The sequence below is a fragment of the Anabrus simplex genome, chromosome 10 (genome assembly GCF_040414725.1).
Source record: "Anabrus simplex isolate iqAnaSimp1 chromosome 10, ASM4041472v1, whole genome shotgun sequence".
Classification (NCBI taxonomy): domain Eukaryota; kingdom Metazoa; phylum Arthropoda; class Insecta; order Orthoptera; family Tettigoniidae; genus Anabrus; species Anabrus simplex.
The window spans coordinates 35,435,152-35,462,665 of NC_090274.1; the positions used below are offsets into that span (position 1 = coordinate 35,435,152).

At 42.1% G+C, this 27,514-nt stretch overlaps 1 long non-coding RNA gene across 1 annotated transcript; it reads right to left on the minus strand.

Moving 5' to 3' along the window:
- Positions 1–2,476: 2,476 nt before the first annotated feature.
- LOC136882107 (uncharacterized) lies at positions 2,477–26,869 on the minus strand. The gene is made up of 3 exons (XR_010861093.2): positions 26,784–26,869; positions 10,943–11,021; positions 2,477–3,243 (listed from the first exon to the last, which is right to left on the minus strand). It is a non-coding gene; the product is annotated as an uncharacterized lncRNA (long non-coding RNA).
- Positions 26,870–27,514: the final 645 nt, after the last annotated feature.

Genomic DNA, 27,514 nt, shown 5'->3' on the forward strand with positions numbered 1-27,514 from the left:
AGCGAACCAAAATGCAGCCATCATTTTCAAACAAACAGAACCTGGATTCGTCCGAAAACACTATCTGCTGGCATTCCTGTCCCCAGTGATATCGTTTCATACACCATCGCAGTCTAACATGTTTATGCACATTAGTCAAAGGTAGGCAGAGAAGTGGACGACGCGCCAGTAACCCAGACCGTAATAAACGACAACGAACTGTCACTCCTGATAGTGTAAAATGTGTTACACTGTTCCACTGTTGCGCCAGAGTCGAGGACGACGCAGATCTGTGCTGCAATATCATTTGGATGAGGTGTCGATATTTTCGGGGGGGTGGTCTGGGTGGTGCGACCAGACCCATCTCGTCGTGTTCTACGGCCTTCTGTGAACCATTCTGTTCACAGCAATTTCCCGGATGGATGCATCAGGTTCTCTCATGCCAATAATGCGCCCTCTTTCAAACTCACTCATTTGACGGTACGGTTTTCGCATACGTCTGCGAGGCATCCTGCACGTCTTCTCAAGTCACACTGATCCATTACCTTATAGCGACAATGAGAGTCGCAGACACATTTTCCCAGTCGGTGGTTGTGCGCCGATGTGGACCTTGAACCTGAGGGCCGACATACTTCAACTTCAGAACATACTAATGCACATGTCCTATGAATATGAACTTCCTATCTGTAGTTTTTCAAGGTGTTCTGGTTTTTATTGACGTGCGTGTATTAACACGTAGCTACTTACAGTGATTTTCGTGTGAGTTACTTTCACCCCATCAACACAGTAATTAAAACTGAGAGGACTCAGAATGCTTTTCAATTTTATTTTCATGTGAGAAATATGCTCTGGGGTGGTAAAATACTCCCAGGAAGTAAAATTGACCATGTTTTATTCCTATTTTAGTCGACACGTGATCGGTGGTCTGAAGGCCGTGCCTTGTGTTTAAACCAGTGATGCGGCGGGAACCGCCCAAATTTATACATTCTGAGCTTAGTACATCTTAACACGCTGAAGAAACACAGAGATAATGTAAAGCATATTCCTAATAACTAGAGCCCCATACAAATGCATGTTTTTAAATTTTAAGTATTTGCAAATATTCGTTTTATGGCTTAACGATTCCAAATAACCGTTCTTTTTTCGTGCATGTTTGCATGTTTTGGCCTTTTTAGAAGAAAAGTCATGCATAATGCATATTTGGAAGATATAATAGCGAATATTTGGACGTTTATATTGCATAGTATGACATTTCTTCTGACTTTGGCGTATATATAATGTTAAGTTGCATGATAATGCCTTTCATAAATGTTGGTTTGCAGAATTGGGGACCATTTTTCTACATTATACAGTATGTCTATTATTGAGAGACGGGGAAAATGTATTCCTGGCATCCTATCTGACAACCAAAGTCAGTACATATGGCAGAGGTCCTATAATCCAATTACCAAAGCACTTTCTTGTCTGTTGCTTGAGTAAACATTGACGTAAACCGGAAGTCCCCACGTCGATCTTTGTAATTTAGAAGAAAAGTCATGCATAATGCATATTTGGAAGATATAATAGCGAATATTTGGACGTTAATATTGCATAGTATGACATACACTGCTATAAACTGAACCTTAAATTGTGCATTACTCATTGACGGCTCATGTGTTGTATCACTTGTATCACACGTCTATGACTCCGCTTTACAGTACTGATGTAGCAGCTCACAAACCTTGATTTTGCACAGAACCCTCTTTTGTTGTGATCATGGAATATCCTACCCGGAACTCTCACCCGTCACACGTCTTCGTTATCGCAGCAGGCAATCGTTACCAGTTATTGAGGACATTCAAAAGTGTCTGCAATCATTGCACGGATAAGTAGCTGCGAACAAAGTTATCCGTACAAATCCTGACTTTGAATTCGTCAAGCTTGTATAAGACAAATTGCGGTAAAATTGCAAAATACGTACAATTTGACTACAGTTTGTCCCTAATGTTTTCATTTAAGTGTGCACCTGTCACTTCTGCTGACGTAGAAACATCATTTTCTGTGTTTAAGAATATTCTGACAGATAAAAGGATGAGCTTAAATTAAGACCATTGGCAGAAATTACGGTAGTTGTACAAAGTTTGAAAAGAAACTGAATTTTGATAGTGCATATTTTCCGGTTTATTGTGCATGTTTTGCCATATTATAGTGCATTAATGCATGCATATTTTGAGATTTGATAGTGCATGGAAATCCGGGCTCTACTAATAACAATACCATGATGCAAAACGGAAGCACAGTAAATAGGATGGAAAGGATAGGTATGTGCTTTCCAAAATTATAGACTGCTTTGGGTTTTGCGGGGCTTTAAAGCTAGCATTGAGAGGACACAATGAAGCACACACATGAATTTGGTTACCAGCTGCCCCTGATTTTTTCTTTCTACAGGTGCTTAAAATAGCAACAACTACAAAAAACATAAGCAAACAAAACAAAAGTAAAACTTGTTATACTTGTTTAACACTTTATTGACAACTGAAAATAAATAAAGGTTTGAAAAAATCTTATGTACCATTTAGGTCCAGTTTCATAAACGTGGGTTCTCGGTGAGTAATGCTTTATTTATGGGATGTGGAAGCAAAATACGGTACTGCGCAAAAAAGGAACAAAAGAGTCGCACAAAAAATGTGTTCATAACCTCAAATTTTCACTCACAGCCTCCTTGATTGGTAAGGAAACTGTTTCCGGTGAGGGTTAATGCGCTCTTAGTTAACCCTCCGCCGAAATTGCTGGTTGAAACGCGAGACTCACAAAAACGAGTTAAAATATTAACTCGAAGTTTAAAAAAAAACAGAGATAGAGTATATTTAACACTCCTTGATGAAACCGGGCCTTAGAGGCGTTGGCATCTCGGTGACACGAAGGAATCTTGGAGCATGACCGTCATATCACTGAAGATGTCTGATGTAGTTGTGGACGAAACTTCCGTGAGGGTAAAATTCTTTAGACCAAGACTCTAAATACCGGAAGAATCTACTTCCATTATCGACAACGAGAGCACTTACAATCCCTTTAACACACGTTTATTCAGCTGATGGGTCATTTACGTTTTTTTTTCCAAGTAGATATTTACGAAAAGGATTCGACAAAATAGATCAAGTTGTGATAAATGTTCACCTGAAATCTTTGGTTGACTATGGTACTGTCTATCTTAATTTTTTCGCTTGGTTTGGGAAATAAACTTCGAGTTTCGCCAGGCCGCTCTTTGGATCAGCTACATAGCTCCTGTAAACATAAATGTGTCATTAGCAGACGTTCGAATTGAAGGTTCTAAAATAGTAATAGGCTTAAAACTAAGAAATAAGCTCTAAAGAGCCTGTTTAGAATAACTGAATCGGTTGGTGGAGAAAGGAACTAAGTAATTTTGTCTAATTTTAGGGAGAAACAAGTAACTGAACAGTGAACAGAGGGCTGAACAAATTATTGTATTCGTTTGTTTATTACCCACTTAAGAGAACCGATACATTTAATGAGGGATTAGAGGAATAATTCTTTTAAAAATAATTAACATACAGTAGAGTCTCGCTCAACCGACCTTCGCTTATCCGACACTTCGTGTTATCCGACACTGGTAGTCTTAATTTGAACTTTAGGTGGATGCAATTCTGGGACACGGGGTGTGGAGGGTGCGACTGTGGGACAAGCACTGGCAGTCATGCGGTAGGATTGTTCAATATAGTATTGGTTGGGTGGGGATGTTATAGTTTTCATATCCTCTGTGAGTATGGCGAGTAAACTTAAGAAAGTGATTGTTTTTGTGGAAGACAAGTCGAGTGGGTTAAAGAGACTGGACAAAGGGGAAACTCTCCAAAAAGTGGCTTCAGATTATGCTGTTGGACGTGTTACAGTGGGAGACTGGAAACGACGAGGGAATAAATTGAAAAGTGGTGCTATATCAGAGCAACAAGTGATGCACTGAAAATTAGAAAAAAACAATGAAAAATGTGAGTACGAAAAAGTAAGTGAAGCACTATTTCTTTGGTTCACTAAAAACCAGGAAAAGGGCTTGTCAATATCTGGCCCCATTCTGCAAGAAATGGCGGTGTATATCCAGAAGAAGTTTAATAAAGGGACCCTAATTTTACTGCCAGTGCTGGGTGGCTTGATCGGTGGAAAAAAACGGTACGGCATTGGGTAGCTTAATATCTATGGAGAAAAACTGTCAGCTAAATCCGATGAGGTTATGAAATTTAAAAGACAATTTCAAGAAATAATTCTAGCTGAAGGATTATCCGGTGATCAGATTTTTAATTGTGATGAGAATGGGCTGAATTTCAAGATGCTGACATCAAAACTCTTGCAGCCCAAGCCAAGACGTCTGCACCTGGCTACAGGCGTAGTAAGAAAAGAGTACTGCATCTACTGTACAATTGAATTAATAAGTCAATAAACAGAGTCCCGTAAAACATAGTACATAATACAGTATAGCTTTCCTGTTTGTTTTAGTTCATTTTCAAAGTGATTCCGTATTATCCGACATTTTCGGTGATCCGACGTACTGCAGGTCCCGTTTAAGTCGGATAATCGAGACTCTACTGTAGTTCTTTTCTCCCGTCATTTTCGGAATTTAACATATTTCAGTTAACTTACTCGTGAAAAAATGTATTTTTTTACCGCAAATTATTATGTACAGTATTAATCAAATAAATGAATGATAATCACCCGAGTTGATGATGGCAGAGTTGTGCCCGATGCGTAATATTTGGCTCTCCCTCGGAAGAAATTTAAAGAATTAAACATATCTGGAATCATTATGGAATATTTCATGTTTTGTATAAAATACAATGTTAAAATTTACTCTATTTTATTCTAATTTTTTTTTTTACAAAATGAGATAATTGGAACAAGGTTTCCTTGGTGGTTTGCTCCGGCTTGAAAGTCTAAGATGTAAGATAAAAGACTTAGTCCAGTGGAGCGTTATCAGAAAACGTGCCCATAACGCTGGCAGCATTTCCTCGTTGGATAGCAATTCCTATCCGCTACCTCAGGAATTCTGTTGAAGAGGAGTCTCCAGTGATTGCAGATAATTGTTTGTTTAAATGTGTGAAATTTTTCTTTGTGCAAAAGGTGAAATTCTGAAATAAACAGCATGGCGATTTTAAAAATTCCATGAACTATATCTCACTGGATATGGAAGGAAACTACAGTATTTCATTGTTATCTAGGAATATAACACAGGGTTTTCAGAGTAATATGGTGTAAAACATTACATACTTTGGGTTTTAGTATTCTTGTGAATTTTTAAAATATTTAAAAATTGCAGACAATTTTGCTATACTTTTAGAGAGCCTGGCAGATGTAAGAAGCCGGCCCCTTGGTGTAGGGGTAGTGTGCCTGCCTTATACCCGGAGGCCCCGGGTTCGATTCCCGGCCAGGTCAGGGATTTTTACCTGGACCTGAGGGCTGGTTCGAGGTCCACTCAGCCTACGTGATTAGAATTGAGGAGCTAACTGACGGTGAGATAGCGGCCCCGGTCTAGAAAGCCAAGAATAACAGCTGAGAGGACTCGTCGTGCTGACCACACGACAGCCTTTGGGCTGAGCAGCGGTCGCTTGGTAGGCCAAGGCCCTTCAAGGACTGTAGTGCCATGGGGTTTGGTTTGATTTTGACAGATGTAAGAACACAAATCAATCTTTTGGACGAAACAGCTAACATAACAGGTTTGAGAATCTCTGTAGAAAAAACAATTTTTTTCCTTACATTCATATCCCACATCGTTCCATCTTAAGCGATGGGTCGGCGAACGAGGCTTCTCCACCAGTTCCGATCTCTGAATTCCTCTCCTTCTTCGATGCTTTCCAAAGTATGTCCTCGCTGTTCAATGCCAATCTTCACCATGTCCTTGTACCTGAGTCTTGGTCGCCCTCTTGGTCTTTTGTCTTCAAGTTTTAGATCATACATTTGTTTCGGTAATCTGTTATCTCCCATGCGTCGCAAATGTCCATACCATCTCAGTCGCTGCGCTGTTGTTCTGTCCTGCAGTCTTACAACTTGAGCCTGCTTGCAGATTTCCTCATAACGGACTCTGTCCCTCCGTGTTTTACCGATCATGCTACGGACAAATCTTATTTCTGCTGCTTGGATTCTAGTAACATCTTTATTTCTCATGGTCCATGTTTCGCAACCATAGGTCAGGATTGGTACGTAATAGGTTTCATATATGACTCTCTTACATTTTGTTGGTATTTTCTTGCTCCATATTATGTCTTTAACTGTTTTGTAGAAGTTGCTACCTGTCTGAATTCTGTGAGAAATTTCCTTGTCTATAGAACCAGTATCAGAGATAACACTTACAAATATCTGATTTGATGGTTCATCTATAGCTGTTTCCCCTCCATTTCAATATGTCCCACTGGTTGTCTGTATCTTTTCATGACCATAACCTCACTTTTCTCTTGGCTGAAGATGAGTCCATATTCTTTAGGAGCTACTGTCCAGGAGTTTATTTGTTCTTGAAGGTCTTCTTTAGAGTCTCCCCACAAGCATTTATTACAAACATAAAATAACTCCTGAACTTTCACAACAAATATTGGTCGAATAAGGAAAGTAAAGAAATTCAAATACCTGGGGGAAATTGTACCGGTTGGTACACCTATACGCCGCACATTTGAATTTTCCCCCTTAAAGTTCTCCTCTACAGTTGAAACTCTGAACTTTGAAACTGAATTAATTCTGCCGTTTATCTGAAGATGTCACTGTGTTAATTTCGAATTGTTTTTGTTTACTAATTATCAAGAAGTGTGGACAGTCTCTCACAGATGTCTCTATAAAAGACTATGATCATGCACCCTGGTGCGAAGTGAAGGAACTTTTCTTGAAGATATTTTGTATTGATAAGTTGTTGTCTTTACTAAATTTCGTTCTTTCGTTGGTGGGTTGGCAATATTAATCCTTTCTTTCCGCCTGTTTTGAATTTACCCAATCAGTAATTCCTGTAATTAATTTCCCTCCAATCACAGGTTTCTTCTTCATTTTTGACTTGTAACTTTTAGCCGACCAATAAACGACTGTGGGTGTGTCTTAATCATTCATGAAAGATCTCGAATCTTCCCCGAGAGTATAAAAACTGCTGATTTTCCTGGCTCTCGGCCACTCGTACAACATCTAGCTTAGTGTATGGAAGAATAGCAGGAGGCGGGAAGCGCCTCTTTCATCAGTCAGCAGCCCTTCAAAAAAGTAATGGCCGTTTAACATCTTTATTTTCTTGCTAGCTCAGCAGTTTAATCCTCGGGGAAGGTCCGAAACCTTTTTGTTGTAACCTATACCATTTCGATGTAAAATTTTCATGTTACTTTAACTGTAAATCGGGGATAGAGAGTGCTTTACCCTCTCGAGCTCCCCTTCATTTTGATCTGAGGTGACTACGTTTTCATAACCGATTTTCTTCTCCTTCCTAATGTATTAAAATGTTCTTATACGAGTCACCTCCCTAGTGTGGGAATAGCCCCTGTTGAATCGGCCTAGCGCCACTTAGGTTTTAACAAGCTTTCATGTAGGAGTGCATTCTGATTTGTATTTTGGGCCATTAACTTCCTGCGAAGGCCCAGTAGATTGGGTACGAGATACCCCTGTTTATATTTGTAAGTCTGGTATTGCCTTTTAATGGGCTTGAAAGATTGAGAGCGGGTCAGCTCTTTCTGGTATTTTGAAAGGTGCCTCTAGGAGGCTTCACATTACTAGGTGGGAGCAAGTGCTCCGTGGAATTAGGGGCTTTCTGCCCTTTGGCATTTTGTGGTTGTGGTTGTGAGCTCAAGGATTGTGAAATTAGGGCTCGAAGCCCAGGATTTGTAAGGACCCCTTAACTTGTGCTTTCGTTTGTAAAGTTATAATTGTACCTGATTTTCTTCATTGTTATATCACCTAGTGAAAAATTGTTAAATCTTGTTGTCTATTGAAAATATAACCTTTATTTAAATTTTTAATTCATCTTTCGGACTTGTAGTTAGACTCATTCCAGCCCGCACCTTCTTTCACCTCTGCCGTTCCACAGATACCTCGGAACAGAAATAATTCAGGAAAATGGTTTAAATAATCTGCTGCAGAAGAAAGTTTACACAAGATGGAAAGAACGAATGGCATCACTAAGATTTTTTCAACAAGAAATGCTTATCTAAAAATCTTAAAATAAGTGGTTAGACCAGAATGTCTTGACGCAAGTGAATGTTCAGTTTTGAACTATAGTTTACGTACCGGGCGGTACACCTCCACGCCGCTAATTCAAACTTTGCGCCAGTTGAAACTCCCCTACTGGAGGAAGTCTGAACTTTATCTAAGGTGTTAATTTTCAAGTTTCTCAGAAGATGTCACTACTTGGAAATTTTGGAGTTTCTGAACTGGGTCGTTTTCGATGTATTTTTGTTTTACCTGTAGTAAGAAGTGTGAACTTTCTCTTCTAGAGGACACTACTGAAGAACTACAATGGTGCACCCTAGTGCGAAGTGAAAGAACTGTTTTTTTTTGGAGAAATTTTTATTTCAAAAGTTTGTTCCTTGTTAAATTTATTTCTGTTATTGTTTAAGTTGGCTGTATAACCCTTTCTTTCCCCTGGTTTTGAATTTAGCCAATCCCGAATTTCTTTAATTAATTTCTGACCAATCAGGTGTATCTTCTCCAACTTGAATATCTTGCTTAACCCTAGCCAATAAAGTTTTTGTGGGCGGGTGTTCTCATTTCTGAAACGCCTCGAACTTTCCACGAGAGTATATAAACTGCTGATTTTCGGGTCTCTGCGCCACTTCAGTACCAACTTTCAAAGTGTAAAGTACGTAGCAGGGGGCGGGAAACGCCTCTTTCTTCGGGCAGCAGTTCAACAACAAGGTAATGGCCGTTTAATAACTTCTTTTCTTGCTAGCTCAGCAGTTTAACTCTCGGGGCGGGTCCGAAGCGTTTCCACCATGTAACTTTTCCCTAAAATGTAAAGACTCTTAGCATCTATTCTCCTTTAAAGCTACATATTGGGATAGAGAGTGCTTAAACCTCTCGAGCTCCCACTCATATTGTTTTGAGGTGAACTTATTTTTCACAACCGATTCTTCCTTAACGTAATGTAAATTGTTTCTTTCTAAAGTCACCTCTTTAGTATGGGATTAGCCCTTGCATTAGCGGCCTAGAGCCAGATTAGGTTTTAAACAAAATGTATTAGGAGTGCAGATCGCCTCCTCTCAAATTGGTATTTTAGAGGCCATGTAATTAACCTTTTCTCACTTAATAGGCCTCAGTAGGTTGGGTGTTTTACCCCTGTGTTTATGTCCTTAGAGGACAACTTGAAGGTGGAGTTTGGTGTGGCCTTTGATAGGCTTAAAGTTTGAGAGCGAGTGGCTCTTTCTTGAAAATTGAGTGTTGTATGCCTCGAGGAGGCTTTTCTGTGTAATTCGGAGCAAGTGCTCCTGGGCATGAATGGGGTTTTCTGCCCCTCTGTCAAAACTTATTTTGGAGTAAAGTTGGGCTAATTGCCCAAGAATTGTGAGTTCGGGGCTCGAAGCCCAAATCCGGTAAATACTGTAATTGTACTTTTGTTGCCTTGCTACTCTGTACCTGCCATGCTTGTTATTTCTTGATTTTGCAAAGAAAATATAACCTTGTTAAATTTTAAATTAACTTTAATTTCGTAGCCTGAGACCTGTTCACCCCCGCACCTTCTTTCACCTCTGCTGTTCCACAGATACCTCGGAACAGTTTATATGAACTAGAAGTACGGTACGTAGAAAAAATGAAGTCTCTACCTTGTTAGGAAATCTGTTTATTAAAAAATGGTGTTTCCTGAAAAATTGTGTTTCTTGGAGATGCGTCACTTTGGAAATAAGCCCTTCATTTACTTGTATCGATAATATCGCAACATCCCCAACTGACACTTGCAGGATTAAAGGTTTCGTTTTACCGAGCTCGATAGCTGCAGTCGCTTAAGTGCGGCCAGTACCCAGTATTCGGGAGATAGTATGTTCGAACCCCACTGTCGGCAGCCCTGAAAATGGTTTTCCGTAGTTTCCCATTTTCACATCAGGCAAATGCTGGGGCTGTACCTTAATTAAGGCCACGGCCGCTTCCTTCCCATTCCTAGCCCTTCCCTGTCCCATCGTCGCCATAAGCCCGACAATGGAATCTCTTACCGGTGGACGTCAGAAGCATGTCCAGCAGCTCAGCTTTTAAACATGCCTGTGTCGAAATACTAGGTAAACATGCATGAATCATCAAGTTATGGCCTGAAAACACCTCCTCCTACCACCTCTCCATCATTATTTACCTCTTCCTTTCACAGATCTTCCTTCTTTTTCTTCATCACTTACTTCTTCTTACTAATCCTTCTATTCCCTCTCAATTGAAGGCGATATTTCGGTGTACTGTAGAAATGTATGTATTTTCTAAACTTTCTCTTAAGTAGTAGTTATAGTACTAATTATTCATATATTTTTAATTTACTCTACGTACGATTTGTATTATATAGATGATATGATTTTTGTAAGTGTGATTACTTTTGTTAATACTATTACTGTCGTTATTGTTAATATTATCATATTATTGTAATCAGTAGTTATTGTTAAGTGTTCTAGGTTAAGACTGGTTAAGTGTAAGAAAGGGAGTGCATCCCTAACTTTGCCAGAATAAATAAAACATATTATTATTATTATTATTATTATTATTATTATTATTATTATTATTATTATTATTATTATTATTATTATTATTATTATCTTTGTCGGTGCGACGTACAGCAACTAGAAAAAAGTTTCGTTTTAATTGCAAAGACACTTCGTGGATCCTTTCTCTATCATTCATCTCCGGCTGGTTCAGTTTTTCATGTCTATAGACAGCGATGCATCAGTCTGAGATCATCCTTCTAGCCGCTGGGCGCCAGTCGAGTCGCATATCCAGCTAGCTTGTGTCGAGTAAATTACACTTAATTACGTCCGTGCGTCGTTAGACTTACCAGCCGCTCCTGCCTTTGTTATTGCTAGGAATGAGAGTAGCTGTAGTGGGTTGGCTGAAAGATCTTCCTCTCCCTCCTCCTAGAACAAATTAAGTTCACCGAACTAAATACATAACATATCTGAAGGTAGAATACTAGTGGTAGCAATAGAATTCCGTTTTAAACTGGCACTAAAATTGCCTCTAAGTCACAGGTGGGTAATGAGAAAGGTGATTATTGTTTTAAGAGGAAGAACAACTGGGCAATCATCCTCCAGCAACACTAATCAAAGGAAAAAATGGAAAGGATCCAAAAGTTCGAAAAATGAAGGTATCGGTCAAAGAAAGACGAGTGCCCCGAAGGACGTGGAAACGGAGGAGTCCCTAGAATTCACAACATACCATCCGGGTGGAAAAGAACAAGAGTTGACCAAGGGAGTTCAGATAGGATAAAAAATCAATCAATACTGATCTGCATTTAGGCCAGTCGCCCAGGTGGCAGATTCCCTATCTGTTGTTTTCCTATCCTGTTCTTAAATTATTTCAATGACATTGGAAATTTATTGAACGTCTCCCTCGTTATGTTATTCCAATCCCTAACTCCTCTTCCTATAAATGAATATTTGCCCCAATTTGTCCTCTTGAATTCCAACATTACCTTCATATTGTGATCTTTCCTACTTTTAAAGACGCCACTCAAACTTATTCGTCTACTAATGTCATTCCACGCCATTTCTCCGCTGACAGCTCGGAACATACCATTTAGTCGAGCAGCTCGTCTTCTTTCTCCCAGTTCTTCCCAGCCCAAACCTTGCAACATTTTTGTAACGCTATTCTTTTGTCGGAAATCACCCAGAACAAATCGAGCTGCTTTTCTTTGGATTTTGTCCAGTTCTTGAATCAAGTAATACTGGTGAGAGTCCCATAGAACCATACTCTAATTGGGGTTATATTCCCTCTCCTTTACATCCTTACTACAACCCCTAAACACCCTCATAATCATGTGCAGAGATCTGTACCCTTTATTTACAATCCCATTTATGTGATTACCCCAATGAAGATCTTTCCTTATATTAACACCTAGATACCTACAATGATCCCCAAAAGGAACTTTCACCCCATCAACGCGGTAATTAAAACTGAGAGGGCTTTTCCTATTTGTGAAACTCACAACCTGACTTTTAACCCCGTTTATCATCATACCATTGCCTGCTATCCATCTCACAACATTATCGAGGTCATTTTGCAGTTGCTCACAATCTTGTAAGTTATTTATCACTCTGTACGGAATAACATCATACGCAAAAAGCCTTACCTCTGATTCCACTCCTTTACTCATATCATTTTTATATATAAGAAAGCATAAAGGTCCAATAAAACTGCCTTGAGGAATTTCCCTCTTAAATATTATAGGGTCAGATAAAGTTTCGCCTACTCTAATTCTCTGAGATCTACTTTCTAGAAATATAGCAACCCAGCTGTCTAGTCCAATGGCACTCAGTTTTGCCAGTAGTCTCCCATGATCCACCCTATCAAATGCTATAGACAGGTCAATCGCGATACAGTCCATTTGACCTCCTCAATCCAAGATATCACCGGGCGAGTTGGCCGTGCGCGTAGAGGCGCGTGGCTGTGAGCTTGCATCTGGGAGATCGTGGGTTCGAGCCCCACTGTCGGCAGCCCTGAAGATGGTTTTCCGTGGTTTCTCATTTTCACACCAGGCAAATGCTGGGGCTTGTACCTTAATTAAGGCCATGGCCGCTTCCTTCCAACTCCTAGACCTTTCCTATCCCATCGTCGCCATAAGACCTATCTGTGTCGGTGCGACGTAAAGCAAATAGCAAAAAAAGAAAAAAGAAAAAAAATAATTCCAAGATATCTGCTATATGAAAGTTAGGAGCCGGGCACAAGTAAGGCCGGTGATAGAGCCCCGGTCCTTGAGCATGTGAAGAGATGACTTCTAATAGTTTACGCTGTAAAGACTAGATGGCGATATGTGGAGTCAAGGCGCAAGCAAAGCCACAGCAAGGTACCCAAATGAGTTACACAGTACAATCGTACAGTTCGTTTCCCGTTCATTGTTTACGCTGTATTCCTAAACAAGCGTTTATGGTGGGGTGAAAGTTCCTTTTGGGGATCATTGTAAGTATCTAGGTGTTAACATAAGAAAATAGCTTCATTGGGGTAATCACATAAATATGATTGTAAATAAAGGGTACACATCTCTGCACATGATTATTATGAGGGTATTAGGGGTTGTAGTAAGGATGCAAAGGAGAGGGCATATAAGTCTCTGGTAAGACCCCAAATAGAGTATGGTTCCAGTGTATCGTACCCTCATAAGGATTACTTGATTCAAGAACTGTAAAAATACAAAGAAAAGAAGCTCGATTTGTTCTGGGTGATTTCCGACAAAAGAGTAGCGTAACAAAAATGTAGCGAAGTTTGGGAGACGAGCTGGTCGACTAAGTGATATGTTCCGAGCTGTCAGCGGAGAGATGGCGTGGAATGACATCAGTAGAAAAAAAAAATACGTTTGAGTGGTTTCTTTAAAAGTAGGAAAGATATGAAGATAAAGCTGGAATACAAGAGGACAAATTTGGTCAAATATTCGTTTATAGGAAGAGAAGTAAGGGATTGGAATAAATTACCAAGGGAGATGTTCAATAAATTTCCAATTTCTTTGCAATCATTTAAGTAAGGCTAGGAAAACAACAGATGGGGAATCTGCCACCTGGGCGACTGTCCTAAATACAGATCAGTAGTGACTGATTGATTGATGTTGGCCTACAGTATTTCTATGCATAAGGTGATAGTCAAAGGAGTATTAGTTATCACATGACAAAATATTTCATTTCTTTCCTCACCATAATCTAATGCACTGAATAGGTGACGTTAGACACGATAAAACTGTTAAAAGTTTCAGTCTACTTAGATACACGCCCCTTCACTAGTTGCAACTTAGAGCCGTGCAAGCAGCTGCTAGGCTGTACTCTGCTCCTTTTCCTGCCTGAGCTGGAACTCTATGCCCGCCTTTGTCCTAAGCCATTAATTAATGTTAGAAATTAATCCATGGAATAAATTTGAACTGGTTCTGATATTCTTCTTCTTTACGATGAGGCCAGCTAGGGACCACATGTCAATTACAATCATCCCTTCTTGTTGTTTCCACTTAATTCGGAAGACAGTGGGTTCGAACCCCACTGTTGGCAGTTTTGAATATGATTTTCCATTTTCATAGCACACAAATGCTAGGACTGCACCTTAACTAGGGTCACGGCCGCTACCTTCCTTTCCCATCCTAGCGGCACCGAGAACCTAGAAAAGCGGTGGTGGTGGTGTTTATTGTTTTAAGAGGAAGTGCAATTAGGCAACCATCCCACAGAGAAAAAATGGATGGGATCCGACACCTCGAAAAATGAAGCCATCGGCCAAAGAAATACAAGGACCACGAAGGACGCTAAAATGAAAGACGCCCTATGCGTCGAACGCTCTAACACCGTCGGGGTCGGAAAAGAACAAGAGTTAACTAAGGGACGCTGAATAGGATAGATGAAAGTGAGGACCCTGACACAAACCAGGATTCAGCTGATGACCCTGTGGTCGCAAACCCACTCTCCTAAGTTGAGAGCCCCTGGGGCCCCTTTTGTTTGCCTCTTACGACAGCAGGGGATACCGTGGATGTAATTATACCGCTCCATCCACAGAGGGAGAAACCTAGAAAAGAAAATAGAAAAATTAACTGTGTAGATAGTCCTAAGTCGATGGAAATGTTCTGTAGCATTTTATGTCTTTGACCTGGAACGCAGATGAAGTTATGCTCTGGGACTTAGTAACTTTGTGTTCTTCGAGTATTAGACTGAGCTGAGGAGTGGCGAGCCTTCTCGCTTTTCAGGAAGCTCACAATTGGGAGAACGATAAGAGAGGAAGTAACCGTTTCTAAGGAAACGTGTAAATCCATTATTGGCGTTAAAGTAATTGTTCTGTGTAGAGCAATATACATTTGAAATATGTCTTCTTCTTAATTAATATGATGTTTAGAAAATATCATACAGCTCGTGAGGTGTTTGCTGGTGGGAACCAGAGCTGCAGTCTCTCGTACGCTGAGTGTTACCCTATATTAAGTGTGAGATTTTTGTTGGCGTCTTTGTTGGAATATATTTTATCCTATCGTAAGTACACTAATGCACATAAAAACCGAACACCTTGAAAGAGTAGAGATAGGAAGCTTATAATCACAGGACATGCGAATCAGTATGTTCTGAAGAAATGATTAGCATTTGAACCATGTCGGCTCAAAGGTTCAAGGTCCACATCGATATCTCGGCGCGCCACCACCGACTGGTAAAATGTGCCTGCGGCTCTCGTTGTCGCTATAAACCGAAGGTAATGGATCAGTGTGACTTGAGCAGACGTGCAGGATGCCTCGCAGTCGTATACGAGAACCGCACCGTCAAACGAGAGAGTTTGAAAGAGGGCATGAGAGAACGTGATGCATCCATCCGGGAAATTGCTGCTCGTGTGGGACGAAGCGTGTCGGCAGTGCAAGGCAGTAGAACACGGCGAGATGGGTCTGGTGGCACCAACCAAACCACCCCATGAGAAGATCGACACCTCATCCGAATGGCATTGCAGGACAGATCTGCGCCCTCTTCGGCTCTGGCGCAACAGTTGAACAGTGTAACACATCGTACACTGTCACGAGTGACTCTCTGTCGCCGTTTATTACGGTCTGGGTTACCGGCGCGTCGTCCACTTCTCCACCTACCTTTGACTAACGTGCATTTAGACTGCAATGGTGTATGGAACGACGTGACTGGGGACAGGAATGGCAGCAAATAGCGTTTCCGGACGAATCCAGGTTTTGTTCGTTTGAAAATGATAGTCGCATTTTGGTTCACCGCAGACAGGGGGAGAGGCATCACATTGACTGTATTCTCACCAGACATACAGCGCCAACTCAAGGCCTTATGGTGTTTGGGGCTATTGGGTACAACCACAAATCACAGTTGGTGCGTGTCCAGGGCACTGTGACCAGTTTAACCTACGTAAATGACATCCTATGACCCGTAGTCTTACCCTTTCTGCACGACACCCCAGACGCCATATTTCAGCAGGACAATGCGCGACCAAATGTTGCTGCACGAACACATGCCTTCTTCTTGTCTCAGGATGTCACATTGTTGCCCTGGCCCGCCCGATCACCGGACTTCTCGCCAATCAAAAATGTGTAGGATGTGGTGAAACGACGGGTGCGGCGCTGTGACCCAATGCCAACTACCAAAGATGAACTGTGGAACCAGGTGAATGCACCATAGATGGCTACAGACCAGGACGCCATTCGCGCCTTATACGCGTCGATGCAATCACGCATGCAACAAGTTATCAGTGCCCATGGAGGACACAGTGCCTACTAGGCAACATGGCACATGCTGAACCTAGGTGACTGAAATGCTAATCGTTTCTGCAGAACATACTAATGAACATGTCCTGTGAATATGAACTTCCTATCTGTACTCTTTCAAGATGTTCTGGTTTTTATGAACATGAGTGCATATTATTCCGTGGATTAAGTAAGAAAAAAAGCCATGGCACTACAGCCCTTGACGGGACTTGGCCTACCAAGCAATCGATGCTCAGCCCGAAGGCGTGAAGGTTACGAGGTGTCGTGTGGTCAGCACGACGAATCCTCTCGGCCGTTATTCTTGGCTTTCATGACCAGGGCCGTTATTTCACCGTCAGATAGCTCTTCAGTTCTAATCACGTAGGCTGGGTGGACCTCGAACCAGCCCTCAGGTCCAGGTACAAATTCCTGATCTGGCCGGGAATCGAACCCGGGGCCTCTGGGTAAGAGGAAGACACGCTACCCCTACAGCACGGGGCCGGCGGGTTAAGTAATAGTAAGCGCTAAAAACAAAGTTGTTCATAGTGAAGGGTGAAGGGAGAGAGATAGCAACAGTACGTTCACGGTCTACACACACTCTCTCTCATCCTCGCCATGCACTCTCTGTCAAACCAGCTGATGGAACAAGCACTCATATCGCTTGGCGTCCAGAGTTTTACTCCTACTTTGTACATATATTTGTATGTTGCCTGCGCTCTTATACACTGACTGACAGAGCAAATGCAACACCAAGGAGGAGTGGTTCGAAAGGGATGAAAGTTGGGGAAAAAACAGAGTCGGCACGGAAGAATAATTGATGTTTATTTCAAACCGATATGCAGGTTACACAATGCGCACGGCATCGACTCAGTAGGATGTAGGACCACCGCGAGCGGCGATGCACGCAGAAACACGTCGAGGTACAGAGTCAATAAGAGTGCGGATGGTGTCCTGAGGGATGGTTCTCCATTCTCTGTCAACCATTTGCCACAGTTGGTCGTCCGTACGAGGCTGGGGCAGAGTTTGCAAACGGCGTCCAATGAGATCCCACACGTGTTCGATTGGTGAGAGATCCGAAGAGTACGCTGGCCACGGAAGCATCTGTACACCTCGTAGAGCCTGTTGGGATATGCGAGCAGTGTGTGGGCAGGCATTATCCTGCTGAAACAGAGCATTGGGCAGCCCCTGAAGGTACGGGAGTGCCACCGGCCGCAGCACATGCTGCACGTAGCGGTGGACATTTAACGTGCCTTGAATACGCACTAGAGGTGACGTGGAATCATACGCAATAGCGCCCCAAACCATGATGCCGCGTTGTCTAGCGGTAGGGCGCTCCACAGTTACTGCCGGATTTGACCTTTCTCCACGCCGACGCCACACTCGTCTGCGGTGACTATCACTGACAGAACAGAAGCGTGACTCATCGGAGAACACGACGTTCCGCCATTCCCTCATCCAAGTCGCTCTAGCCCGGCACCATGCCAGGCGTGCACGTCTATGCTGTGGAGTCAATGGTAGTCTTCTGAGCGGACGCCGGGAGTGCAGGCCTCCTTCAACCAATCGACGGGAAATTGTTCTGGTCGATATTGGAACAGCCAGGGTGTCTTGCACATGCTGAAGAATGGCGGTTGACGTGGCGTGCGGGGCTGCCACCGCTTGGCGGCGGATGCGCCGATCCTCGCGTGCTGACGTCACTCGGGCTGCGCCTGGACCCCTCGCACGTGCCACATGTCCCTGCGCCAACCATCTTCGCCACAGGCGCTGCACCGTGGACACATCCCTATGGGTATCGGCTGCGATTTGACGAAGCGACCAACCTGCCCTTCTCAGCCCGATCACCATACCCTCGTAAAGTCGTCTGTCTGCTGGAAATGCCTCCGTTGACGGCGGCCTGGCATTCTTAGCTATACACGTGTCCTGTGGCACACGACAACACGTTCTACAATGACTGTCGGCTGAGAAATCACGGTACGAAGTGGGCCATTCGCCAACGCCGTGTCCCATTTATCGTTCGCTACGTGCGCAGCACAGCGGCGCATTTCACATCATGAGCATACCTCAGTGACGTCAGTCTAGCCTGCAATTGGCATAAAGTTCTGACCACTCCTTCTTGGTGTTGCATTTGCTCTGTCAGTCAGTGTATAAGCTATACTATTACTGGACTGACTGGCTCAGGCGGTTGAAGCGCTGGTCTTCTGACCTCAACTTGGCATGTTCGACCCTGGTTCAGTCCGGTGGTACTTGAAGGTGCTCAAATACGTCAGCCTCGTGTCGGTAGATTTACTGGCATATTAAAGAACTTCTCAGGGTCTAAATTTTGGCACCCCAGCGCCTCCGAAAACCGTAAAAGTAGTTAGTGGGACCTAAAGCCAATAACATTATTATTATTATTATTATTATTATTATTATTAAGTTGTACTGACTCTTTTGCATCAGCCTTGACTCTAAGGGGCCTTGAGTAAATAAATAAATAAATAAATAAATAAATAAATAAATAAATAAATAAATAAATAAATAAATAAATAAATAAATAAATAAATAAATAAATAAATAAATAAATAAATACAATAGTTCGTCGTCTGTGTGGTGTAGTGGTTAGTGTTATTACCTGCCCTCCCCGGAGGCCCGCGTTCGATTCACGGGTCTGTCACGAAATTTGAAAAGTGGTAAGAGGACTGGAACGGAATCCACTCAGCCTCGGCAGATCAACAGAGTAAAAGGGACGGGGGTTCAATTCCCACCTCAGCCATCATCAAAGTGGTTTTCCGTGGTTTTCCACTTCTCCCCCAGGCAAATGCCGGGATGGTACCTAACTTAAGGCCACGGCAGGTTTCCTTCCCTCTTCCTTATCTATCACTTCCGATCTTCCCATCCCCCCCCCCACAAGGCCCCTGTTCAGCATTGTAGGTGAGGCCGCCTGGGCGAGGTACTTGTTCTCCAACCCAGTTGTATCCCCGACAAAAAGCCTCACACTATAAGGCACTGTCCTTGAGGGGGTAAAGGTGGGATCCCTCGTTGAGTCCGAGGGAAAAGCCAACTCTGGAGGTTAAACGGATTAAGAAAGAAAGAAAGAAAGAAAAAATAAAAATAAAAATATTTATTTATTTATTTATTTATTTATTTATTTATTTATTTATTTATTTATTTATTTATTTATTTATTTATTTATTTATTTTATTTCGACTTCTCCCAACTGGAGATCGCTACTGAGGGCAATGTAGACGATACCATAAAACAAGATAATTTTTAGATGATTACATAATGGTTGGTTAGCATATTTGCCATATATTGTAAAAGGTTTGGGAGGTATGGTTCTTCAGGATTTGAATCGAATATTTCAAGGCAGTCACTGTAACTTCTGTTATAAATGCCTGATCCAGGTTAAAAGATCTGCTGAACCTGATGAAAAAAGAGAGGAATGATATCACAAGCGCCAACCATTAATATGATGACTTCGATATCATCCAACTTGTAGGCTATTCTTGTTGATAGAATCGGACGGTCGTGCTAATATACAAAGAACAATGTGTCATTGTTGCATGGACATTTTCTCTGCGGTCCGCACTCGTCCTACATAACAGCACAGCTCGGGTCTTGCATCACACTAAATAAACAAATAAATACATAATAAATAAAAATAAACAAATAAAAAATAAATATATCATTCTCAAATAAATAAAACTAAACAAATAAAATAATAAATAAAACAAATAAACAAAAATAATAAACATAAATAAAAACAAAATAATTCATTCAAGTACGCGTCCGCAAGGATTTCGGGGGCAACAAAGCGTACCGACTTCTGGATGGTTGCCACGAGTGTTGGGCGGGGAGGAGCCCTCACTTTGAAGGAGATTCATCTTACGAGATTGTCTCCACTCAACTGCATCGACTACAGCTACAGGGATTTTTTCCTTCTTATAAGCACGCGTCCGCAAGGATTTCGGGGGCAGCAAAGCGTGCTGACTTCAGGATGGTTGCCACGGGTGCTGGGCGGGGAGGGGCCCTCACCACAGCTGTATGGTATAAGGTTTTAATTCCTTTCTTTCTTTTTTTTTTTTTTTTTACAGGTACGCGTCCGCAAGGATTTCGGGGGCAGCAAAGCGTACCAACTTCTGGATGGTTGCCACGAGTGTTGGGCGGGGAGGAGCCCTCACTTTTAAGGAGATTCATCTTACGAGATTATCTCCACTCAACTGCATCAACTACAGCTACAGGGATTTTTTCCTTCTTATAAGCACGCGTCCGCAAGGATTTCGGGGGCAGCAAAGCGTGCTGACTTCAGGATGGTTGCCACGGGTGCTGGGCGGGGAGGGGCCCTCACCACAGCTGTATGGTATAAGGTTTTAATTCCTTTCTTTCTTTTTTTTTTTTTTTTACAGGTACGCGTCCGCAAGGATTTCGGGGGCAGCAAAGCGTACCAACTTCTGGATGGTTGCCACGAGTGTTGGGCGGGGAGGAGCCCTCACTTTTAAGGAGATTCATCTTACGAGATTATCTCCACTCAACTGCATCAACTACAGCTGCAGGGATTTTCTTCTTCTTATAAGCACGCGTCCGCAAGGATTTCGGGGGCAACAAAGCGTGCTGAATTCTGGATGGTTGCCACGGGTGCTGGGCGGGGAGGGGGCCTCACCATAGCTATATGTTATAAGGTTTTAATTCTTTCTTTTCTTTTTTTACAGGTACGCGTCCGGAAGAGGATTTCGGGGGCAACAAAGCGTACCGACTTCTGGATGGTTGCCACGAGTGTTGGGCGGGGAGGAGCCCTCACTTTGAAGGAGATTCATCTCGACCGACGGACTGTCTTCTCTGCGAAGTTAAACTTGCTGCAACACTCAACAGCGTCGACCTAACACCCACCTTCCCCTGTCTACAAGTCTGCGAATACCCTCCACCTCGAATTCCCTAAAACCCTCCAACACAGCAAGTTTGCTTCCAGAGGGCTGATGGACACTTGTCATCATCATATCACTTCGTCGTCGAATAGATTAAGTTAGGACGTATACAAGGTGCTCTAAAATACTTCTTAATCCATTACTAATTTCAATTCTTCTTCTCTTTGCAGGTGGTAGTGACTATGTTCGATGAGCCTGGATGGTTGCCATATTACAGGTGTGCGTCAACAAAGATTTCGGAACTTGGATGAACGAGTCGGGGGATTCAGCGAACAACTTCACATGGGGAAGCTACTGGAGCCATCCAGAACGATTTCACCATACATTCTTCACGAGGACATCAGCCGTTTCTTCACCTACACTCATGAAGCCCATGTTCATCCAAGGTCTTCAAAACAACTCCTACCATCAAAAGCTGAAACACTATGGTGCCTACTTCATTCAACATAGCGGAAAAGTCGGAAGATTCCCTCCTGAGGTACTTAGAACCAACACTTCTTCCAAGAATTGGAAATAAACCTAGTAAACGTGATGATTTGATCGGCATTGTGTGCCAAAAATTTGATCGTTCTACATTACATTTCTCCACAACACCCGTGAAGACAGTTACCTCACATGTAGTCCAACAGGGAAACTCGAACATCTTCGATATGCAGAATATTCGAGTATCGCCGAAGATGAACATTGACAGCTCCTAGAGACGAATAATTTCCGACTATTTGTATAAGTAGGCAATCTGGAATAAATGAAGAAACCATATCTTGTCTTTTCTTTTCACATTCTAGATTAATAAGGGGAAATTTTAAGTGGAAGGAAGGGGAAGGTTGTATCTGAAATATAGGATCATTCCTTGTATATTGAAGAGTTTGCCATGCTCTGATGGAAAGGTAAATAATAATCATAATAATATCCAGATGGGAAACTTGTTCAATAAAAATGTTTCAGAAATGTTCTGCCTAGAAAGCTCTCGAGCAGGGCAATCAAGTAAAATTAATGTCACCCACTAACCTGCTTTGTCCCCAAACCAAAAAGTATTTTGCACCCTATCTATGCACAGGGCTAGGGATCAGCATATTAGGCGATGGGGGAAATTCGTCAAAATTAATCGAGTGAATGGGTTCAAGTACCTAGGAGAAGTAATTCAGCCATCAGGCTTGGATCGTGAAGCAAATAAGGAGTGGATCTCAAAAAATTACAGAAGGCCTATAGACTCACCTGGGACAGATATAACTAATATCCAGGAACTCAAAATTACAACTCAGTTATCAAATATGAAGCATTATACGCCTCGGAAACCATGATCATTGGGGCAGATCACTTATTAAAACATGGAGAAACAGGAGAGGAAAATGTTTGGCCCAGTCTGCTCAGAGGGTACCTGGATGAAACGGAAGTCTCGGAAGCTTTATCAGCATTCTGAAAAGATCACCGTCACCATCAGGAAAAGGCGATTAAAAGTATATGGCCACATTGTCAGAATGAAAAATGACAGGCTCACGAAAAGGATTCTCACCCTTGCTCTCTTAATGAAAGTCAAGAACAACAGGCTCACGAAATAGAAAGAGACCCTCCTGGAAATTGGCATCCCACAGGAAAATATTCAGTATTGACTCCAGTTCTAGAAAAGCAGTCAACAAACATCATTTTGCTGAGAAAATGAATACCAGGACCAATAAATCAGGGACTGAAGAACGGAGGAAAATTTTCAGTTCTCATATGAAGTGATGAAATGAAATTTCGTATGGCTTTTAGTGCCAGGATATTCCAGGACCGGTTCGGCTCGCCAGGTGCAGATCTTTTTTATTTGACGACATGCGCGTCGTGATGAGGATGAAACGATGATGGAGACAACACATACACCCAGCCCCCGTGCCAGGGAAATTAACCAATGATGTTTAAAATTCTCGACCTTGCCGGGAATCGAACCCGGGACCCCTGTGACCAAAGGCAGCACGCTAACCATTTAGCCATGGAGCCGGACATATGAAGTGATTTCGGGAGGAAAAAAACCAACATCAGGCAAATAAGTTCTCTCGTGCTCCACAGATGGGCACAAAGTTGTAAATAATAATAATAATAATAATAATAATAATAATAATAATAATAATAATAATAATAATAATAATAATAAATAATAAAGATGAACTGCCTTGGATTCGCATATGACCTCACCATCCTGTCTAGAAACACTGACACACAGATACAGAGCAGATAAAAATTCTGAAGCAGGAAGCAGATAAAGCAGGACTCATCATTTCCTTCGAAAAAAAGAAATATACTGTATGATCGTCAGAATATACCGTATTCACTTGAAGGCAGAGCAGAGTAAGATAGAAAGGGTTGACAGTTTCAAGGACCTCGGAGATATCGTACAACTGAAAACTAGCGAGAGAGAAGCCAATTTCACCAGGCTAGAGAAGATGGCTGCTGCTTTTTGAAGGAGACACAGTTTGAACAAGAGGAAAGCCATCTGAAGGCGAGCTAAACTTCGAAAGGACCTAAAAAACTCAACAAAACCACAACAAAAATAGTACAGACCAAAGTGGTCGGAAGAACGTAAACAAGCCTTTTCAGAAAGAAAGATAGCCTATTGGAACAACAAGAAAACCCACAGAAGAACTGATTGAGTTATTATTGCTTAACGTCTTCCAATATTGGGAGAATTCGCTGCTACTACTACAAAATAATAATAATAATAATAATAATAATAATAATCGTATGTCTTCAGATACTATGTGAAGGCATTTATGTTTCACAGGGTACGGGGGGGGGTCAATTTCGACATAATTGTTTACTATATTGATGAGTTTTTTTAAAAAAATTTTAAGGCATAGCAGAAATGACAGCTTTTTTGCAATATAATATACGAAAGTGGTACATGGCCAGAGAATTTTGTCAAGGCTGTGATGGTTCCAAACCCCAAGAAATTAGGGACCAGAAAATGCAAAGAATTACAAAACAATAAGTATAGTTCTTATACTGCCAAAATCCTGTTGATGGTAATGATTCGTAGAAATGGACGAGAATGTAGAAGAGAAATTTGATTTTAGGAAGTGAAGACGTACAAGAGAAGTTATTGCACTAATCCTAATGATAGGTGAAGTGTACATAGATAGAGGAAAAGGAAATGAGTTTGTGCTTAGACCGAATGAAATACGACAGGATGACAGACATCCTAAAATCAAAGAAGGTGAAGTGGAAAGAGAGAAGACTAATTAAAGAGTTGTACATGAGGCAGAAAGCAACCATGAAGTTAGGAAATGGTATGACAGAATGCTTTGAAATTGGAAGAGAGGTAAGACAAGGCTGCTGCCTTTCGCCACCTCTAATCGCGATATATACTGAAGACTTTAGAAGTGGAGTAGAAGGAGGGATAAGCAGAGGAGGCCGGAAGATCACCTATATCATGTAGAGGTCATATTCCTTCAAGGAACACTATGCAGACTAGAGAAAGGAATAAACAAGTATTAAAAAAAAACACGAACAAAATAGTGATGAGAATTTAGAGAACAGAAAATAATTTCTCAAGACCTTTGTTTGCAGTGTGCTACTGTATGGATGTGAAACCCGGGCATTAGGGAAACAAGAAGAAGCATAAGTTGAGGCTGCAGAAATGTGGTTTTGGAGAAGAATTGCTAAAATAAGTTGGATGGATAAAAAACAAATGACCTTGTTTTAAAGAATGTAAAAGATGATCGATGTTTTTTAAATACGAGAAAAAAGAGGAAAACAAAGTTCCTTGGACACGTACTGAGACATGACTCTCATCTCCAAACCGTCATTGAAGGTAAAGTACTGGGAAAGTGACCCAGGGGACTACCAAGGGTGTCGTACATCAGGAACTTCGTCGGTGAACTGGCATGTGGTTCATATAGCAACATGAAGAGGCTATCAGAAGATCATCAGATGTGGCTACAATGACAAGGCATTGCTTTTAGTAGATGATGATGATGATGATGATGATGATGATGGTGATGATGAGAGTATATGACGAAAAAGGATAACAGTAGTGGTGATTATTGTTTCAAGAGAAAGTATAACTAGGCAACCATCGTCTATTAACACTAATCAGAGAGAAAAACTGGAAGGGTTACGAACTCCCCCCAAACCCCATGGCACTACAGCCCTTGAAGTGCCTTGGCCTACCAAGCGACCGCTGCTCAGCCCGAAGGCCTGCAGATTACGAGGTGTCGTGTGGTCAGCACAACGAATCCTCTCGGCCGTTATTCTTGGCTTTCTTGACCGGGGAAGGGTTCCGACACTTCGAAAATTGAAGGTATCGGCGAAAGAAATACAAGGGCCATAAAGGACGTGAAAATGAAAGATTCCCTAGGATTCGCAAACCTAATACCGTCGGGGTCGGAAAAGAACAAGAGTTGACCAAGGGAGGTCGGATAGGTTAAATGAGTGAGAATCCTGGCACAAGTAAATGGAAGCAATGCCAGGAATCAGCTAAGGGCACTGAGGTCGCCAAACCACGCTTCCAAGTTCAGAACCAATAGGGCCCTTTAGTCGTCGCTTACGACAGACAGGGGATACCGTGGATGCTATTCTACCGTCCCCACCCACAGGGATAAGAAAATAAGAAGGTCAAATTGAACAGGTTGGACGGTACAGATATTTGGCAACCGGATGAGTGAGAAATAAATAAAAACAAGCCTTCAAGGAAAAGAAACGCTTGTTATGCAGCAATATGGGGGGATGGAGTTAAGAAAAGGATTGGCTAAATGCTAAGTCTGTTTTTTTTTTCTGTACGGCTGTTAGACATGGACGTTGAAGAAGAGTTAAAAAAAATAAAAAAATTCTACGTCGCACCGATACAGATGAGTCTTTATGGCGACGATGGGATAAAAAAAGGGTTAGGAGTGGGAAGGAAGCGGCCGTGGCGTGAATTAAGGCCTAGTGTGAAAATGGGAAACCACGGAAAACTATGCCGACAGTGGGGTTCGAATCCCGAATGCAAACTTACAGCTGTTCGACCCTAACCGCACGGCCAACTCGCTCGATATTATTATTCTTGTTATTATGTCCACTTCTGTGGTGTAGTAGTTAGCGAGATTAGCTGCAACCCCCGGAGGCCCGGGTTCGATTCCCGGCTCTTCCACGGAATTTGAAAAGTGTTAGGAGCGCTGGAACTGGATCCACTCAGCCTCGGGAGGTCAACTGAGTAGAGGTGGGTTCTGATTTCCACCTCTGCCATCCTCGAAGTGGATTTCCGTTGTTTCCCACTTCTCCTCCAGACAAATGTCGGGATGGCTCCTAACTTAAGGTCACGGCCACTTCCTTCCCTCTTCCTTGTCTAGTATTTGTCCTCCTACTCAGGTGTAACCCCCGACCCAATGTTTCACGTTCCAGGACACTGTCTTTGAGGCGGTGGAGGTGGGATCCCTCGCTGTGTCTGAGGGAAAAGCCAACCCAGGAGGGTAAACGGATTAAGAAAGAAAGAAAAAAAGAAAGAGAGAAAATTATTATTATTATTATTATTATTATTATTATTATTATTATTATTATTATTATTATTATTATTATTATTATTATTATTATTATTCCTAACAATGGATACGAGTGTTAGTTTTACTCACCAGACGCAGGTACCTGCTGACACTGACACTCAAGTATCAGCCCACAGAGCAGCGCGAGTATTACTCCTATCTTCAGCAGTGCCATGGCTAAGACTGTCCTTGGAAAGAACAATCTCGTATATTTTAACCAGCGACATAAAACAAAGGTCACGATGAGTTGTGTTGGTCATGCAAGGAAGAGGAAGAGAAGTGAAGGCCGAATAAAATAACAAATAATAATTGAATAGCCTCAGCTGCCTTGAGGTAGTGGTGATTAGAAAAAGTACAACCCTATGGTTGCCAGGTTTTTGAAATGCCAGTAAGGGACAGGTCATGTTACCACGACATAACGATATTTGCGACACTCAGATATAATTTACTGTACGCGGAAGGACGTGGGTTCGAATCCCCGTCAGGAAGTCGTAAAAAAACTTCAACTTCCGGAGGTGCACATGGCCCTGAGGTTCACTCAGCATACACCAAAAATGAGTACCAGGTTAATTCCTGGGGGCAAAGGCGGCCGAGTGTAGAGCTAACCACTCTACCCCCATCACGTGCCGCGGTTAGCAATGGTGGAAGCCTTTACCTTCCACTCCTCCAAGGGCCTTCATGGCCTGTACGGATATGACGTTGCTTTGCTTTAGGTATAATTACATTGTACGGAGCAAGTTCACCCTGAAAATAGTTTTCCGTGGTTTCCCATTTTCGCACCAGGCAAATGCTAGGACTGTACCTTAACACGCGAGAGGTCG